The sequence below is a fragment of the Pongo abelii genome, chromosome 11, assembly GCF_028885655.2.
Source record: "Pongo abelii isolate AG06213 chromosome 11, NHGRI_mPonAbe1-v2.0_pri, whole genome shotgun sequence".
Classification (NCBI taxonomy): domain Eukaryota; kingdom Metazoa; phylum Chordata; class Mammalia; order Primates; family Hominidae; genus Pongo; species Pongo abelii.
In genome coordinates, this window is record NC_071996.2 from 138,221,051 (window position 1) to 138,241,791 (window position 20,741).

At 42.2% G+C, this 20,741-nt stretch overlaps 1 long non-coding RNA gene across 1 annotated transcript in view; it reads left to right on the plus strand.

The window, feature by feature from the left end:
* Positions 1 to 2,978: 2,978 nt before the first annotated feature.
* The window catches only part of LOC134759565 (uncharacterized), a 35,222-nt gene continuing 17,459 nt past the window's right edge, over positions 2,979 to 20,741 (plus strand). Inside the window, exons 1-2 of the long non-coding RNA XR_010135920.1 lie at positions 2,979 to 3,162; positions 16,034 to 16,133. This is a non-coding gene — a long non-coding RNA (uncharacterized LOC134759565). The remainder of the gene's footprint in view (positions 3,163 to 16,033; positions 16,134 to 20,741) is intronic.

Here is a 20,741-nt window from a genome sequence, read left to right on the forward strand (position 1 = left end):
GAGCACAAAAGCACCTCAGGTATAGATTTTGAGGTTACTAATCAATTTCAGCAGGGGGAGAATTCACAAATACGGAATCTGTAAATGATGAGGATGGGCTGTTTTGTTGTTTTCAGCTGCTGAGTTTGTGATCACTTGTTAGGCAGCCATCGTCAACTAACTCAGTCTCTCACTGCCGTCACTCTGCCTGCCGGCGAACCCCAGCCAAGCTCCCTCTCAGAAATAAAATTCTATTTCTGATGAACATGCTGTTTCACACTCTGACTTTCTTTGCCTTCAGTCTTCCTTTGAATGTGACTCCTGTTCTGCACGTATGAGGACGTTAAACAAATACCGTTCTTCTGACACAACCTTTCTGTTACTTGAGTGTTTTATAGTACATTCCTAGAACTCCTATGTATTAGAAAAGCACAAGGAGGTGGAAGGCTTTGCTGCACTTCATAAAGATATGGTCTCTGTAGCAGACACAACTCATTCCCTCAGCCTGGCTTAAACATGAGGTCAAATCTCCTTTATTCCTTGTTTTAAATCATCACATGGTTTAAGCTTTTTTCTTATCCCGCAAGATCATTTTTCTTGCTTTTACAAGAATCCCACTTCCTTTCCCTGATGGATCAAAGAATTCCAGAGCTCACTCACCATGACTCACCCATGCCCCAGCCAAGTTCACAGGGTCGAGAGAAAACCAGGAAAGTCACTCTGTCCTCTGGCCAGCCCAGGCCTTGGCTGCATTGCTGTGGTCATTGCCCTGCTGCACAATTTCTCAACCCCAGGGTCACCGGCCTCCAGCTCCTTTCCTTTGCTCTCTTCTATACCATTACAGAAAATTGGTTGAATATCTCCATGTGACTGAAGCAGGGACTGTCCCCTCTCGCATCTGTCCCTCAGTGCAGGCACCCTCGCCCTTTGGACACAATCCTGAATATCAGACCAGCCAGATGTGTCCCACATTCATTGGCAGAATTGAAGCTGAGAGACCCCAGATCCTGCTCTGTACAGCCTGGGCTTAGTGCTGTCTCCAGTAACTGAGCTGAGTAGGTTGACACCTGTGCATAAAGCCATTGATTCTCCCAAGGCTTGCACAGAAGATTTAGTGGGCAGGTTGCTAGCACCTTCTACTCTCCACTCAACGTTGTCTCAGAGACCATCATCTAACCCTCCACATTAGTGCACCCCTCACCTTCCACGTGTGGAATCTGCCCCTCCCTCAATCAGTCCTCAAAACCAGCCTGCCCTCAAGACAGGGTAAAAAACCCTCCCAGTTGCATATACAGATCCTCCTCCTTTTACAACGGGGTTATGTCTTAATAAACCCATTGTAAGTTGAGAATATCATAAGTTGAAAATGCACTCAATACACCTCACCTACCCAAAATTATAGCTTAGCCTAGCCTACTTTAAACATGCCTTAGCCAACAGTTGGGCAAAATCATCTCACACAAAGCCTATCTTATAATAAAGTGTTGAATATCTCATGTAATTTATTGACTTCTGTTCTAAAAGTCAAAAACAGAATGGTTGTATGGGTAGCATTGCAAAGTTGAAAAATCACAAGTCAAACCATGGTAAGTTGGGACCCTCTGTGTTAAAAAATACTATCACAAAGGAGCTCAGAGTAGGACACAAACATCCTTATGTTGAACTGCACCACTGCAGCACAGGACTTAGATAAATGAAGAGAAAGAACAACATTACATTTATGACATAGGGAGAAAAATCTGATTGTCCACACACAATTAGCGATGTTTCCCCATCCCAGGGGCTCAGAGTGATTTGCCTATTTCCCCATGTTGCTAGGTTAATAATCATCATCTGCTTCAATGCAGCAAAATAGGAGGAGAATTAACGAACCGTTTCACAGCAAGCACTCACTGCGTCTCAGCATAGGCTTACAGAGTAGCCTCAAAAATAAATTACACAGACCTGCTTTATGCTTGCAGAATGGAGAAAAGAGCTAACAAAGCCATAATTTTCCCTTCTTTTAAGCCTCTGCACAAAATATATAGTTTTCCACTTTGGTTGATTCCCCTAGGATTTTGTATTGGTGGTGATTGATTTTCTTCTTTTATCATTATCAATTGATGCTGTGTTTTCAGATCACTGAACATTAGAGATGTTACAATCTCATTTATAGAAAGCTATAAAAAGTTAAATTTGGAGAATGAGGGACAATACATAAAAAGCATTCTGAAGCATACTAGCACTTTGGCCTATAAAATGAAGATAATTGTAATAATTTATCACATAATTCTGCTTAAGATTTAATTATGTTGTGACTTTGAGATTTCTTCTTTCAGAATTTATAACTGCAATGAATCTTAAAACAATAAAGGAGTTGGAGAAGAATAAAGCGGAAGAAAATCCTTGATGTAAAAAAGATACAAGCACAGGATTCTTCAAAGAAAAAAGAAGAATGAGACAAATCTATGTGCCAATGATTACTCTCAACTCAGCCATTAGCTTATTTGCATTATTTTAATATATATCACCTGATCATAATATTCTATTTGGCTTCAAAATTCTTCCTCCCTCCATGGCAGAAGTGATTGGACATTATTCTCATGTGACTTCTTTATCCTAGATTTCTCCTTAACAGCTACATTCCAAACTAATATTAAGAACCGTCACATGATACCATTTACAAATAATAGGAAACATGCATGGAATTAAAAAGGGATAAAGTAGCATTCTCCAAAATATTTTCTGGGCATTCTTATTTGTGCTTCACCTATTCTGAAAAGTGTTTGAGGCTTCTCACTACTATATATGTATTAAAGTAGAATTTTTAAAAGCAAGAGAAGAAAATTGTGGGAACAATGGAAAACGAGGATAGGAAAAGTAAGATGAGGTCAGTGCACTTGTATTATTCAACTAGTACTGCAAAAGTGCTGCATAATGGACAAAGACAAAATCTCCGTGGCTGACAACTGCAGCACTCCCTTTGCACTCATAAGCCTACGAGTCAGCTGGGGGCCTCTCTCACTGCAGACCCTGCTGGCTCTGCTCCACGAGTCTCTTACCCTCCTGGGACCAGAGAGGCCAGTTGGGGCATGTTCTTTTCATAGTGAAGGCAGACCACAGGCTGGCAAATGGAAATGCATGATGCTTCCTAAAGCCTAGGCTCAGACCTGGCAACTATCAATTCCACTTTCCTCATCTTATGTAAGTAGAAACTCTAAAGCAAATCTGCACAAGGAATGGGATTCTGGGAAATGTAGTTCCCAGCCTTAGATGCCTATAGTGATGGTGGTAAAGGTGAGGGTGATGGTGGTGGGTAGTAGCGGTGATGATGGTGGTAACAGTGGTGGTAATGATGGTGATGATGGTGACAGTGGTAGTGACAGTGGTGGTTATAGTGGTGATGCTGTTGGTGGTGATGGTGGTGGTGGTGGTGGGTGATAATGGTTATGGTGGTGGCGGTGGTGGGTGGTGATGGTGGTGACGGTGGTAGTGACAGTGGTGGTTTTGGTGGTGACGGTGGTAGTGGTGATTCTGTTGGTGGTGAAGGTGAATGGTGGTGGTAATGGTAGTGATGTGATGGTGATGGTGGTGGTGGTGATTATGTTGGTGAAGGTGAATGGTGGTGGTAATGGTAGTGATGTGATGGTGATGGTGGTGGTGGTGGTGGTGGTTGTGGTGGTGGTGGTTATGGTGTTGATGGTGGTGGTAATGGTGGTGATGGTACTGGTAGCAGTGATGTGATGGTGGTGGAGGTGCAGCGGTGGTGGTAACAAGCTGAAAATAGATAATTAAGCGCAGTATGAAAATGTTCAGTCCCTGAGCACCTTTCTAGACATAAGCTTGAAACAACTTCTATACTTTCTAGAATTCAATTCAAAGGGAAACATGATCACAGAGGCTGTAAGATTCACTTAGGGATGGGTCATTTATAATTCATTGTGGAGCAGGTTCTTTTTGCGTGAAGTTTTATCTTCATCAATTTCAATCATTTCTGTTTTTTATCTGATGATTCCACTGTTTTCTCTGTTTTCTTTTTCTGTCACCCTTATGTCCCATCATATCTCTCATTTTTTTCATCTTTTTATGTTTGGGAAAAATTTTCCTGACTCTCTTTATTTTTTAATCTCAAATAGTTGTTCTTTTCCATTTCTTTCTTTTTCAGAATATTTTGTTCTTGGTTTATGTACTAAAAATTTTACATCTCTCTATTAATTGGAATATTATTCTTAGATATTTTCTGTATCCCAAATTACCATATTTTTTCTGTTTATATTTTTTTCTGTTTCTTTGTTCAGGTCTTTCTTGTTTGAGCTAGAAATCAAAAGGTATCTGAGACAAATGTCAATCAATTTAGAGGTTTATTTTGCCAAAGTTGAGGATGCACCCAGGAAAAAAAACACAAGTTACAGTAGGATCTGTGGCCTGTGCTTTATCCGAAGAGTTTCATGAACATTGATATTTAAAGGCAAAAGAGCAGACAGGAGTGAAAGGAGGAAAGAAAAAAAAAAAGGAGGGCAGGCAATGAGGCAAGCAGTTACATTCTTGTGAGGCTCTGATTAGTGCTCACTGCATCGACATTTTACATAAAAAGAGAGTAGGGGGAAAAGTCAATAATGCATTCCTCTCAAGCTCAGCAAATCTACATTTTACCTAAGATAAAGTTAGCTTGTGAAATTACAGCTCTCTGTTTGGGAACAAAGAAAGGCAGGTTTTGTTTGTTTCTGTTGTGTGTGTTTTGTTTTGTTTTGTGTCAATCAATTTGCAGGCTGAACTTTTTGCCTCTGGCATAGTGACTTTGGGGTCTTAAGATTTTATTTTTCTTGCACGGACTTTAGGTCTCCTCCTCTGCCTGGTGATTCTTGGTCTTCTGTTTGGGATTGAGAAAACAGGATGGGTATGTGGTGTTGGTTCTCTCTGTGGCTGAGTCTCTATGGTATGGTAGGGTGTGTGCAATTATTTTAGAAAATAGGCTACAGTGGTTTCTCTTGGAACATCTACAGGCCACCTCTTCTATGGATCAAGGAGTATATATTCTTTGTGAACTTGTGACTTATCAGGACTTTAATAAACCCCCTGCATACCCAGTTAACATATTCTAGGAAGTCGCTTCACCACATATTTCATTAGCCAACACATTTCCCTCTAACTAGCAGTGTCCACATTTTCCATTAAATAATCCATGACTTCTCATACTATTTGCCTTTGCCAGCTTCATCATATATTCAAAATCCTTCTCTAATAATAGGGCTATATGAACTAAAAACCAACACAGCTTTACAGCATTCTTAATATTTGGAAAAGTCATTTCCCCTCATAATACTTTCTTTCAAAACATTTAAAATTTATTCTCAACACTTTTTTCTTCCACATGAACTTTGGATTTATTTTAACACGTTTTCCCAAAAATAGTATAGAGACTTTGTTTGGTATTATTTTAATTATGTAAGTTGGGAAATTTAATCATACAAAATAGTCTTATCATCCAAGACATGTTATGTAAATATTGGTATTACTTATTTTTTGGTGTGTAATAATAGTATCTATAATTATTTTTATGCTTTCCAAGTGGTTATAGACATTATAAAGACCTGATTTTTTATATATTACTTTCAGAATCAGCCACTGAATTCTATCAACAATCCATATGTTATTTTGATTGACAGTCTGGGGTGTTTATATACAATCATACTGGCTGCAAATAGTAATACTTCTATCTTCTTCATATCAAATGTATATTACTTGTTTTTGTCTTCTGTCCAGAGCCTCCAAAGTAACATTGTAATGTGTTGATAGGAATGAGAAATGAAGACCTTCACTAAGTTTATTTTTCTACAGTTTTTCTATTCCTTGACTACACTGGGCAGAGGTATTTATTGTCTTTGCAAATAAATCATTTTTTGTTTCACTTATTAATCCTATCACCTTATAATTCATTAATTTCTGATTTCATCTATATTGTGTTCTTTCTAATTCCCTACATTGAATGATAACATATATTTATTTTCTTCTTAATTTGGAAATGAAAGAATTTAGGGTTAATAATTAACCTCTCCAGATACCTTGGAAAGCCTTAGTTATCTAGTATCTTCCTTTTTAATAATTTTCTAAATAATCTGAAATAATATTTGATATCCTATTAGTTATCTGAGAGGGCTTTTATTTTATTTGTTATATCTTAACTAATTGGGTTATTCTTTCTAAATGTTTATTATAAATCTTGAATTTTAGAAAATTATGTTCACAAATAGCAAGTTTTGCTTTGAGGATTTTATAGAGGCAAATATATGCAACTTTTGTAAATGTTCCATGGACATTCAAAAATTAGTAGCTCTATTAGTACGAGCTTTATCTTTATCTTTTCTAAGTCTTACGTTATCATTGTGATAGGCTGAACAGTGGCCTCTCAAGATATACAGGTCCTAATCCCTCAAACCTTTGGATATTACTTTATAGGACAAGACTTTGCAGATGTGATTGACAGTCTTGAGATGGGAAGATTATCCTGAATCAACTTAAAGGAAAAAAAAAAATGAGGCAAAATTAATAAAAGTAGAGAGTTTATTTGGGCCAAATTTGAGGACTGCAACCCAGGAGCATAGATCCAAATTGCCCTGAATCTACATTCTAATTAATAGCAGTTACAAGTGGGATTTTAAAGAAAAGAAGGAGAGGCAGTTCCTAAGCTGTTTACCAAGGATTTACATTAAAATAACCTAGTCTATTGAATGGCTATACATTGTCGTATCACTAATTCCAGGAACAGGATATATGGGTGAGACAGCTGGTCTGAAATGCTTTTAAACAATTGCCCCCAGCATAGGTGTGGAAGGGCTGGGTGAGACTGAAGCCCTATGCTCAAGTCTCTCTGAGCCTGCTAAGTTCTGCCCACATCGTTCAGACTGCTCTCAGCTATTTTTCTTTTCTCACCTGGATTGTCCAGGTATGCCCTAAATGCAAATCACAAGTATCCTTACAAGAGGGAGGCAGCGAGAGATTTGATACAGAAGAAGGCCTTGTGACCACTGAAGCTGGATGCTGTGCCGCTGGCTTTGAAGGTGGAGGGAGGGGCCAGGAGACAGGGAATGTAAGGAATGCAGCTCCAAGCTAGAAAAGGCAAGAAAGGGCAAGAAAACAGGTCTTCTCTAGAGCCTCTGGAGGCGGTGAGGCCCTACTGACATCTCCATGTCGGCCCAGTGAAACTGATTACAGCCTTCTGACCTGCATAACTGTGAGACAGTCAATATGTGTTGTTTTAAACCATCACATTTCTGACAGTTTGTTATGGCAGCCATATGCAACTAATTCTCTTTTCATTGTTTCCTGATCTACCATAGATTAGTGGTACTGATAAACTCTCCCTAATAGTTGTATTTTGATCATTTCTTCTTGACTTTTAAAATATGAATATACAATGCCAGTACTGTGTTTCTCAGCATATGAAGGCTAAGGACCATTTTTACTGCTAATACCTTTCATAACACAACATGACTTTTATTGCCACTTTAAGGCTCCTTGAGTTGATGCCTACATTTTCTTAATATTGAAATAATCGTTTTCTCTGTCATGTGAACTTTCCTGTCTATCTTTCCCCAGTCTTTTATTTTAAATTGTAAAAGAGCTCTCCTTAATATTTATTTCTTGTATCATATCCTTCTATTTTTGCTTCATATTATAAGACTTTGCTTTGATATAGCAGAATTTAAACTGCCAACATTTATCATCATAACGAAAATGCTTGACCCTTATGCCTCTCATCTTGCTTTGTTAGGCTTTCCATTTTACACTTTACTGTAGCTTTCTTTTATATTCATGTTATTTGTACGATGGTATTTTAAAAAATTATACCAATGAATACTTTTAATTTTTAAATAACTATTTAAATGTGTTCTCTAATTATCTAAGTCAAGAATAAAGCAATTATTTTGGCACCTTTTTACATAAGTCTTAAAATTTATTACACTTTATCTCTTCCTATGCACTTGATTATTTCCTAGTCTTTGTTAATTTACTTTCACATTATAGACTTGATCGACATATATTATCATTGCTATTTTTAATAAAGTAAAAATTATTTGAGATTTTTTTTCTCTTTTTAGGCCATATGTAACTCATTTATTCATCCAATAAATATTTATTGAGGATCTATACTATGAGCCAGATGCTGAGCTAAGAAGTGGCGGAGCCTTAGTGATCAAGACCACACAGCTTCTGCCTAGGCCTCATGGGCTGTGGTGCTGTGTGGTCTCTGTGTTCGATCCATTTCAGTTCTCACCTACCCTGTGTTCAGGCCACCCTGAACTGGGCTTTGTTCTTTAGAATCACCATACCTACCATGTTACCAAGCCACCATGCCCTAAAGCCACCATGCCACTATGCCCTTATACCACCATGCTACCCCATTACCACACCACCATGTCACCACACCACCATGCCACCCATGCCATCATGTCACCATGCTACCATGCCATCATGCCATCATTCCACCATGTCACTATGCCACACATCAGCTCACCACCATGCCACCATACCACCATGACATCATGCCACCACCACGTTGCAATGTCCCCATGTCACCTCACCACACCACCATGCCACCACATCATCATGCCACCATGTTACCATGCCACATCATGCCATATCACCATGTCACACACCATCATGCCACCATATCACATCATTATGCCACTGTGCCATGAGACCACCATGTCACCATGTCACAACATCACCATGACACCATATCACCACGCCACCATATCACCACATCATGCCACAATGCTATCATGTCACATCACCATATCACCATGCCACATCACCATGCCACCATCTCACCATGATATGGTGAGATGTTACTTACTGTACCACTGTGTCATGATGCAACCTGTCATACTCAACTATGTTATCAAGTTACCACACCACCATCTCACCCTGTCACCATGCCACCATGCACCATGCCACTATGTTACCTGTCCCCTGGTAGGTGTTTGCCTGTTTATTTCCCTCTTGTCCCTTGGACTGTGGGCTTCACAAGGGCATGGACCTTTCTGGTTTTGTTCAAAATTTTGCTTACTAGCACAATGCCTTGGCACCTTGCAACCATTCAATAAATGTTTATTAACTAAAGGGGTGACTAAGTAAGGTGCTGTTTTTTGGTAATTAATTCTTTATATTGACTGATTTTATGTTGGCTAGAATATCTCTTAACTAATTATAAAAGAGAATGTGAATGGTCATTTTCTAATCCCCAATGTAACCAAGGATGACCTTGTGTTGTAAAAGTGTGGCTGGGTATGATAGTCTTTGTACCTAATTTTGACTCAACTTTTACCTCTTAGAAGTGTGTGAATTTGGGGGCATCATCCCCTGGCTTTTGCAGAAGAAATGTCTGATGTCAGATTAATTTTTGTTTGTTTTTAAATAATCTGCCCTCTTTTCTCTTTTGTCTAAATATATGTGAATTTTTATCTTTTTCCTTTAAAAAATCCCATGCAGTGTGTTGGTCTTGCCTAGTATATGGTGAGTGTTCCTCCCCCTGTGGATTAAATGTTTGTTCTATCCAGAGAAGTTTTGATGAATTACAACCTCCCTTGAACTACCCTGTCGACATGTAGGTGGCCAAGTGACCTTCCCCCACCCACCACCATGTTGAGAACTAGAGCTCAAAGATATAGAGGAGGAATAAAGGTAGATGAAAGTAGGAACACCACTGATAGCTTCAAAGATAGTCCTTGTGCAGTGAGAGGGTGTCCGCTTTGTTTTCTGATTAATGTGGACTCAAACAAGGATCACCCAGGGGGTCAAAGTCTTTTCCCCCCTTCTCTGGGACCTGCTATGCTGATCTCATGCAGTGGACTTGGGGGAATTCCCTGTGTTCCTCAATTAAACCCAAACTCTGCTAAAATATACAAATAGTCATCCTAAACTCTAGGCCAACATTGGCCCTAATTTTCCAAGCTGTTAGATATTTTTATTTTCCGGATTTTTTTTTTTTTTTTTTTTGAGACGGAGTTTCGCTCTTGTCGCCCAGGCTGGAGTGCAATGGCATGATTTCAGTTCCTGCTCACTGCAGCCTCTGCCTCCTGGGTTCAAGCGATTCTCCTGCCTCAGCCTCCCAAGTAGCTGGGATTACAGGTGGCCACCACCATCCCCAGCTAATTTTTGTATTTTTCGGAAGAGATGGGTTTCACCATATTGGCCAGGCTGGTCTCGAACTCCTGACCTCAGGTGATCCTCCCACCTCAGCCTCTTAAAGTGCTGGGATTACAGGCATGAGCCACCATGCCCGGCCTGTTTTTGGGATATTTTAATGGCAAGTGATAGAGTATGAATCCGGCCTGCTCAGGTAGCTCTAGGTCAGCCATGAAATCTGCGTACTGATAAAGATCCTGGAGAGGCTTCCTCAAATCCCCAGGCCATGGCATTGCCAGCACAACACTTCCATCTCCTGACTTAGCCCAGCACTGCCAAGCAGACCTCACGGGTGTCCTTCTGCCACCTTCGTGCTTCCTCCATCCTGGTCTCCCTGTCTGTTTACATTGGTGTTTTTCTTGGCCCAGGCCAGGGTCTCTTTATCTCATGGCCTCTGTGGTCCAGTTAGTTAGGAGAGAGTTTTGAGCAGGTGCAATTAGTGTGGAGTCTCTGGGGCCTGCACTCACACACGTGGGATCCTGACAAGCCCTGAGTCCTGGAACAGCCGCACCCTGCAGCAGCACCCACGGAGCAGTCTTTAGGCCCTGATGCTCCTTTCAAACAATCAGAAGCTTCTGTGGGCCAGAGCCGTCCATAGGGCCTTTGAGAGCCTGGGGAGGTAGAAGGGACAGTGAGGCATCCATAGCAGTGTCTGCAGGGAAAGGGGGGTTTACCTGTCCCCTGGCACAGCTAGATGTGTAGCCCACGCTTTGACTATAGGATGCTCTGATGTGTCCACACTTCATAAAGCACAGGGCAGCTCTGTGTTGTTGCCCAGAAGAAAATGAAAACCCCCCACTTTCACTAGGGGTCTGTGAGTTGATTTGAAATGCAAATATGAATTCTCTGCATTGCTGCCTCTAGGCAGCAGGACAGCCAGCAGCAAGCTGCAGACATCGCACCATCCTGCAGCTTGCTGTCTGCAGCAGGAAGCCCCACATACAGCCTGACAGGCAGGCCAAGCCATTTGGCCATTCACCAGCGCTGCAAGCTCAGGCAGGTTGCTTAACCTGTCTCAGTTCCTGCTTCTGAGAAGTAAAGCTAATGGGGTCTATGTCATGAGATTACTGGAAGATTAAGTAAAATAGCAAGCATCAGGCAGCTGACATAGAAACTGTGCCTGAGAGGTGGATGGATGGCTCCCTAGCCCCTCTCTTTGTCTTCTGGGCTGAGCCCCTCCTGATCCCCACAGGGCAAAGGCTGGCTGATTTTCAGTAGTTTAAGCTGGTGTGCAGCAGCTAAACTCCGCATTTCTAGACCGTTTAAACAGGAAATCTGAGATGAGGGAGTGTTTGAATTGGCTCATGCAAAAAACAATATTTGCTGGAGGTTAGCTGCTGCATTATGAATTTTTAACCTCCCATAAATCAAACTGTAAAAATGGACAAAGGCTGAGTTTCCTGTGCCAGGACCAAAATAGACACCGCCTGCGTCTCTTAGACAATTCCGATTATGTTTCCACAACCAAATCATGCTGAGATGAATAGCTGGAATATTTATATTTAGGTCCTAACGTATAATGTAAAATAAATGAAAACAGTCTATCTTTTTGGCACTGAAATTGTGCCACCATATCCATTTACAAAGACGATAACTCAAAGACCAGGCTGTGCAAAGACCATCATGTGCCTGGGGCGGGATTTTGCTTCTCTGCTCCCATTGCTTTTCCCTACAACTGTCGTCACCAGATACCCAATACTAAATGATTAATAGAAAATCCCCAGCGGGATCAGTCCACAGCAAGGTTTAAAGTGAATCCTTTTGTGAATGCTTTATACTGACAAATACAAATGCTTTAAAAGATCCAGGAGATGGAATCTTGTAACTGCAGAGGACGGTATTTTAACTAAAGGAAGCTTTTATTAATTTGACAAACATATCTTTCTCTGGCAACTCCTATGAGCTACAAACTTAGACGAATATCACAACAACTAAGAGATTTTTATTCTTTCAATTTAGTGGTAAAGGGAGATATTAAAGCACCTGATTTACTATGAGGCGGAAAGAAACATGAGCTCGAGTGTTACAAGCAAATGTTACAGACTTCTAGAAGGAAAGACGGCACCAAAAAAGTGAAGTTGGAGCTGAACTTTAAAGGATGATAAAGATTTTAGTATGGAAAATAGAGCTCCAGAGGCCAAGAGAAATGTGGCTACACTGAGATGAAACTAGCAATAGGGTGTGGAGTGAAAGTATGCGATGCAAAAAATAAACTGAAAGCAAGTATGGGCCAGGCACGGTGGCTCACGCCTGTAATCCCAGCACGTTGGGAGACCCACGTGGGAGGATCACTTGAGGCCAGGAGTTTGAGACCAGCCTGGCCCACATGGCAAAGCCCTGTCTCTACTAAAAACACAAAAATTAGCCAAGAATGATGGCACACACCTGTAGTCCCAGGTACTTGGGAGGTTGAGGCAGGAGGATCGCTTGAACCCAGGAGGCAAAGGTTGCAGTGAGCCTAGATCATACCACTGCACTCCAGCCTGGGTGACAGAGCAAGACTCAGTCGCCAAAAAAAATAAAGCAAAGTATGAAGCAATTTGGAATAAGGAAGATAGAACCTTATAGGAGACTGGAGGTTTTTAAAGGCGTCTAACAAAAGGGCTGATATGATATCAGCAGTGTGAATGAATCCATTCATTCACTTAACAAATATTTACTGAGCTCCTCAGTGAAGGATGAAGTGGTAGGTAACAAAACCAATAGGATCCTGCCCCCGTGGACCCACAGTTTCATGGGGTGACAAGCATTAACAAGTAAACCTGTAAGTAAATGTATTAGGTTGATGCAAAAGTAATTGTAGTTTCTGCATTACTTTTAATGCAATTACGTTTGTGTCAACCTAATATAATTACAGGCAGAAGAGAGAACTAGGTAAGAAGGGTGCTTAGGGTGATGTCCAAGGATAGCAGGGAGCCCTGACTAATACTGGGGGTTGGAGAGAGGAGAGAAGGCATTGCTGAGGACCTGGAATCCACACTGGGTCCTGGGGGGTCAATGGAGTTGGAAAGCAGGGCTATGCTGGGGCCAGGGCTGCAGCAGAGATTGGGAGCATTCCAAGTACAGGACTAGGAACAAAGGCCTTTTGGCAAATGAAGAGATAGGCATTTTCAAGAAAACAAAAGAGAAGAGAGTGGCATAAGATAACTCCAGGGGGATGGGACATCTGCAGGGCCTGGCAAGGCACATTCAGGATTTTATTTTTATTTATTTATTTATTTGAGATGGAGTCTCACTTTGTTACCCAGGCTGGAATGCAGTGGTGCGATCTTGACTCACTGCAACCTCCACCTCCCAGGTTCAAGTGATTCTCCTGCCTCAGCCTCCCGAGTAGCTGGGACTACAGGCACGTGCCACCACACCCGGCTAATTTTTTGTATTTTTAGTAGAGATGGGGTTTCACCGGGTTAACCAGGATGGTGTCGATCCCCTCAACTTGCGATCTGCCCGCCTCGGCCTCCCAAAGTGCTAGGATTACAGACGTGAGCCACCATGCCAGGCCCAATTTTTGTATTTTTAGTAGAGATGGGGTTTCGCCATCTTGGCCAGGCTGGTCTTGAACTCCTGACCTTATGATCCACACACCTTGGCCTCATAAAAGCGCTGGGATTACAGGCATGAGCCACTGCACCCGGCCACATTCAGGATTTTAATCAGGAAGTGCAAGGGGAAGCCACTGTCTGAAGTGATAAGATCTGGTTGGTTGAGTAACGTCCCTCCGGCTGCTATATGGAAGGTGGATCTCAGAGGAGTGAGTCTGAAAGACATTGTGGTGATCCTGAGGACTATCCTCTGATTTTTTTTATCTTGCCCAAATTTCTGTCTCAAGGGTCTGGGGAGTCATGTTCTACAAATCATAAATTCTCATCAGATGGGTTTAATTTAACCCTATATAGGATGACTTACTTTTCAACCTGACTCTGGCATAACATTATGAGACAAGGAAGAAAATCAAAATATTTTACCCCAAAACATGTTTCTTTGCCATATCTTGAAATGGCCCTGCAAAGCTGTCCTTTGTGGGGGAAAATTTGCATCTATAAAGAATCTCTATTAACCTAGCTGGTTCTTTTTCTTCAAGACCCTCCCAATCCTAAAGAGATTAACTAAAAGTCTAGCACCTTCTAAAGATCTGAATAGGAAACATTTGTCATCTGTTATCTCTAAAGGGCAGCCACCATAAGACTTCAAAAGAACCTTGGTCTTCACAATCTTTTATCTTAACCTGAACATTTCCTTTCTGTGATCCCAGGTCTTTAGATAAACTCAACCAATTGTCAACCAGAAAATGTTTAAATTCACCTATAGTCTGGAAGCCCCTGCTTTGAGTTGTTCCGCCCTTCTGGATCAAACCAATGTATTTCTTTAATGTATTTGATTGATGTCTCATGCTGCCCTAAAATGTATAAAACCAAGCTGTGCCCTGACCACCTTGGGCACATGTTCTCAGGACCTCCTGAGGGCTGTGTCAGGGGCCATGGTCACTCATATTTGGCTCAGAATAAATCTCTTCAAATATTTTACAGAGTTTGACTCTTTTCATTGACAATGTGAAGGAGATATGTGGCAGTTTGCACAGAGCAGTCCTGGTGAACCAAGAGGCAAGAGGGCAATTTAAGACCTTCTTCAAAGGTACAGCAGACAGATCTTGCTGATGGGTTGGGGGTTGGGAGCAGTAGAGGAGGGAAAAGTCAAGGAGACTCCATGTTCTGACTTCAGCCACTGATCAGAAGGTGGTAGTTTCCCAGAGACGGAAAAGCCTAAAGTAATGTTAATGCGTAGGCTGCAGGTGAGAGGTCAAGAAATCAGCTTGAGATTTGGAAACACTGAATGCCTATAAGACACCCAATGCAGAGGTCAAGTGGGCCATTCACAATATGAGTCAGAAGCTCAGAAAAATGAAAACAACCACAGATCATCTAGGAGGAGGGCAGAGTAGAGGCAACAGCTAGAAAGGGCAGTTTCCATCTTGGCTTCCTGTGCCTGGGATCTGCCCCAGCTGACCTTTCAAGGAAGTCTCTGGTGGTCACCTGCCTACCTTATCACAAAGCTCTCCAAAACTCATCAACCTTAATTTCAGGTTCAGGTTCAGGTTCACCCAAGAAGAAAAACAGTAGGTTTTTGTCTTATATCCTTTTGCAATCACTTACCCTTCTCCAAATCTGGGCCCCAAGCAATCATGAGTTTACTTTTTGTTGTGATAGCTTAGCTTTGCCTGTTCTCCTCCTTGGTTCTTTGAATGTGCCTATAATAATCTCCAACAGGTTTCTCTGATATTATGACAAGTTCTAGACACATCCTGCATTTTCCTTGACTGCAGAATCTGTATTAATTCTTCTCAAGAGCCCTGGTTCCTTTTTGTGGGAAATTATATGTAGAGACCACAATCCGGGTTCAAAGGGTGCTAATTAATAGTGATTCATTGTTACTAGGCCTTTTATAAAGCTAGGAAATTTCTGACTGGGCATGTTGGCTCACGCCTGTAATCCCAGCACTTTGGGAGGCTGAGACAGGCAGATCACCCGAGGTCAGGAGTTTGAGACCAGCCTTGCCAACATGGTGAAACCCTGTCTCTACTAAAAATACAAAAATTAGCTGGATGTGGTGGTGCACGCCTGTAATCTCAGCTACTTGGGAGGCTGAGGCAGGATAATCGCTTGAACCTGGGAGGCAGAGGTTGCAGTGAGCTGAGATCACACTACTGCCCTTCAGCCTGGGCAATAGAGTGAGACTCTGTCTCAAAAGAAAAAAAAAAGTCTAGGGAATTTCTAAAAATTAAGATAAAACACTTCTTAATTCACACTGCTAGCTTCTAATCCAGATTCTGGATATAGGCTTTTTACTAAAATTGATTAACCTTACTTCTATTCTTTTTTCTCCCATACAGAAAATTCTGGTTCTCCATGACACCAGCATCATTACTGATTTGCTTTCTACTCACACACAAATAGCCTCCAAATAAGAATGCCAACACTATCACCAAAAAGGTAATTGCTGAAAACTGTTTAAGATCTTTAGCAGGTTTTTGGTGGGAAGGGCTTGGGGGTTTGGGAGGTTGGTTTGGCTTTTTTTTGTTTGTTTGGTTGGTTGTTTTTTTTTGGTCCTGACATTATATCCCACTTGGAATGTATACTGTAATTACCATATTTGGAAATCACTTTAAATAGTTTCTCTTTGTGTGGTATGACATCAAATGCATACATCATGAAATTTGTTCTATTTTGCCTTCTATTTTTATGAATGGTTTTAATGGTGGTTTTGTTTTGCAACTATGTAAAAATATTTACATGTCCCAAATCAAATTCCAAAACAAGACATATTCAAAGAATTTTAGCTTCTCTACCTGCTGTCCCTTTCCTCTAGTCAAATTCCAAAACAAGACATATTCAAAGAATTTAGCTTCTCTACCTGCTATCCCTTTCCTCTGAGATAGCGTTTTTTTAAGATTTATACCAGCACTGTTTTTACACATGCACATGTGCACACACACACACATACACATATTCCTTGTATTAGTTCATTTTCCTACTGCTATAAAGAAATACCAAAGACTGGGTCATTTATAAAGGAAAACAGGTTTAACAGACTCAGTTCCACATGGCTGGGGAAGCCTCACAATCATGGCAGAAGGTGAAGGAGAAGCAAAGACACGTGTTACATGATGGCCATCAAGAGATAAGTGCAGCATGAAATGGGGGAAAGCCCCTTATAAAACCATCAGATTTTGTGAGAACTCACTCACTATCACAAGAACAGTTTGGAGGTAACAACTCCCATGATTCAATTACCTCCCACCAGGTCCCTTTCACAACAAGATGAGATTTGAGTGGAAACACAGCCAAACAATATCATTCTGCCCCTGGCCGCTCCCAAATCTTATGTTCTTACAATTCAAAATGTAATCATGCCCTTCCAATAGTCCCCCAAAGTCTTAACTCACTCCAGCATTAACTCAAAAGTCCAAGTCAAAAGTCTCATCTGAGACAAAGCAAGTCCCTTCAACCTATGAACCTGTAAAATCAAAAGCAATTTAGTTACTTCCTAGATGCAATGGGGGTACAGGCATTGGGTAAATATACCCATTCCAAATGGGAAAAATTGGCCAAAACAAAGAGTCTGCAAGCCCCATGCAAGTCCAAAATCCAATAGTGCAGTCATTAAACCTTACAGTTCCAAAATGATCTCGTTTGACTCCATGTCTCACATCCAGGGCACACTGATGCAAAAGGTGGGCTCCCACAGCCTTTGGCAGCTCTGCCCCTGTGGCTTTACAGGGTACAGTCCCTCTCCTGGCTGCTTTCACAGACTGGCATTGAATGTCTGTGGCTTTTCCAGGTGCATGGTGCAATCTGCCAGTGGATCTACCATTCTGGGGTCTGGAGGACAGTGGCCCTCTTCTCACAGCTCCCCTAGGCAGTACCCCAGTGGGAACTCTTTGTGGGGGCTCCAACCCCACATTTCCCTTCTGCGCTGCCCCAGCAGAGGTTCTCCATGAGGGCCTTGCCTTTGCAGGAAACTTCTGCCTGGACAGCTAGGTGTTTCCATACACCCTCTGAAATCTAAGTGGAGGTTCCCAAACCTCAGTTCTTGACCTCTGTGACCCTAAAGGCTCAACACCACATAGAAGCTGCCAAGATTTGGGGCTTGTACCCTCTGAAGCCACAGCTGAAGTGTCTAGGATGCAGGACATCAAGTCCTGAGGCTTCACACAGCAGGGAGGCCCTGGATACAGCCCAGGAAACCATTTTTTCCTCCTAGGCCTCCAGGCCTGTGATGGAAGGGGCTGCTGCAAAGGTATCTGACATGCTCTGGAGACATTTTCCCCATTGTCTTGGTGATTAGCATTTGGCTCCTCACTACTTATGCAAACTTCTGCTGCCAGCTTGAATTTCTCCCCAGAAAATGAGTTTTTCTTTCCTAGTGCATCATCAGGCCGCAAATTTTTCAAACTCTTATGCTCTGCTTCCTCTTGAATGCTTTGCTGCTTAGAAATTTCTCCAACCAGATACCCTAAATTATTTCCCTTAAGTTCAAAGTTCCACAGATCTCTAGGGCAGGGCAAAATGCCATCAGTCTCCCTGCATAGCAACAGTGACCTTTGCTCTAGTTCCCAACAAGTTCCTCATCTCCATCTGAGATCACCTCAGCCTGGGTTTTATTGTTCATATCACTATGAGCATTTTGGTCAAAACCATTCAACAAGTCTCTAGGAAATTCCAAACTTTCCCACATCTTCCTGTCTTCTTCTGAACCCTACAAACTGTTGCAACCTCTGCTTGTTACCCAGTTCCAAAGTCGCTTCCACATTTTCAGAAATCTTAATAGCAGTACTTCACTCTACCAGTACCAATTTACTGCATTGGTCCATTTTCATACTGCTTTGAAGAAATACCCAAGACTGGATAATTTATAATGTGTAAAGGAAAAGAGGTTTGTTTAATGGACTCACAATTCCATATGGCTAGGGAGGCATCACAATCATGGCAGAAGGCAAAGGAGGAGCAAAGCCACATCTTACCTGGAGGCAGGCAAGAGAGAAGTGCAGCATGAAGCAGAGGAAAAGCCCCTTATAAAACCATCAGAGCCTGTGAGAACTCACTATCACAAGAACAGTATGGTGGTAACTGCCCCCATGATTCAATTAACTCCTACTAGGTCCCTCCTATGACACATGGAGATTATGGGAACTACAGTTCACAGTGAGATTTGGGTGGGGACACAGCCAAGCCATATCATTCCTATTACCTTTCTGAGATATATGGAAGCATATTGTATGTAAACATATTGTTCTCTTTGTTCTCATCGCCTAATATGACTGCACTGTGGCCTCTGATCATCTTCCTTCCTTTTACACCCTAATGCTCCATTACATGGAAGCACCACTGTTATTCAACCAGTCATCCATCCATGAAAATTTGTCATTTGTAATCTTCCATTATTATAAATAGGGTTGCAATAAATAGCCTTGATCATTTGTCTTTTTGTATTTCTGCTAGCACCACTCATTTTTAGGGCACTTACTACGTTCCAGGCCTTAATAATATACTAGCAGGAAGACATAAATCCCTGCTGCTATGATCGAAATGTTTGTCTACCCCCACTCCTAAATGTGTATGTTGAAATCCTAACAACATGATAAAATGATGGTATTAGAAAGTGGGGCCTTTTGGAGGTGAGGAGGTCATAAAGGTGGATCCCTCATGACTGGAATTAGCATCCTTATAAAAGAGACCCCAGGGAGCCACCTCACCCTGTCTGCCGTATGAGAACACAGCCAGAAGGCATCATCTGTGAACCAGGAAGCAGGTGCTCACCAGATACAGAATCTGCCAGAACCTCGATCCTCCAGAACCGTGAGGACTGATTTTCTGTTGTTTATAAACACCTAGACTGTGGTATTTTGTCATAGCAGCCCAGATGGACTAAGACACCTGCCCTTAAGAAGTCGTCATTCTGTTGGGGTTGGGGGAAGAAGGACATTACAGAGAATCTGTTGGAATGTGGTAGGGGCTCTGAGGAAAAGTAAAGCTGGGTAAAGGGGATAGGAGTGATGGGATGGGGGTGGGCGTTCTAGCCTATTCAGATAAGTCCCCTCAGATAATAGGGCAGTTCAGCAGAAACCTGGAGGAAGTGAGGGAGTGAGCCACAAAGGCTCCAGGAAGAGGAATAGCAAATGCAAAGAGAAGCACACCTGAAATAGGAACAAATCACAGGCCAGTGCGACTGCAGCAAAGTGAGTGAGGGGATGTGGCAGGAGAGCAGATCAGAGGCATGGCTGTGGCCTGGATCATGAGGCTCATGGAAGGGTATGGTGCATTTCAGAAGGCCCAGGCACGGGTAAGGCAGGCAACTGTCTGGGAGCCCCAGCACCCACACCCAAGCACCCAAGCCCAGCACCACACTCCCAACCAGCTCCCCAGGACTTTGAAACTTGAAGCCCATTCCCGTCATCTGTGGCACTGGCCCTGCCTGCTCAGGCCTGGGTAGCAGAGTGCACAATACCTGGAATGTCTGGGCAGGCCACCATGGGACAGAGCACAGAGGACACCCATACAGCAGCTGAGAATGACCGCAGGCCCTCTGGACCTATTCCCCGGCTGCTCCCAAAGCTGTCTGCTCCTTCAGTGTCCAGCTATGCCATCTACCCTGGAAGATTCCCCCTTGGCTTGATGACCTGGTTGCAGCATTTACCTTGGCACACACCTTGTATTGTTTTAGGTGATTAAAAGTAATTCCCACCAACTGCACATGCCATAAGCCTGGGTAAGAAATGCCCCACCTGGTGCACTCCCAGGCCCCAAGCCCTATGCTAATTGGCTATTCAAGGCATTCTCTGGTACCCACCCACTCACTATGCCTCAGTTCTCACCTGTAGGTTAGCGAATATGTCATGGGACACCAGGTAAGCGTGACTGTGTTGAGGAGTTAAGATGAGGAGAAAAATTGAAGTCAGGATAGGCATACAGCGGGTTCTCCGACTTTTGAATCCTTTTGGCCCTGGTTTCCTCATTTAAAGGGATGAGGATAAAAGACCGGTTCCTGTACCATAGGATACATATGTGGGTTAAACGTTAACTGTCACACATGTAGTGGAG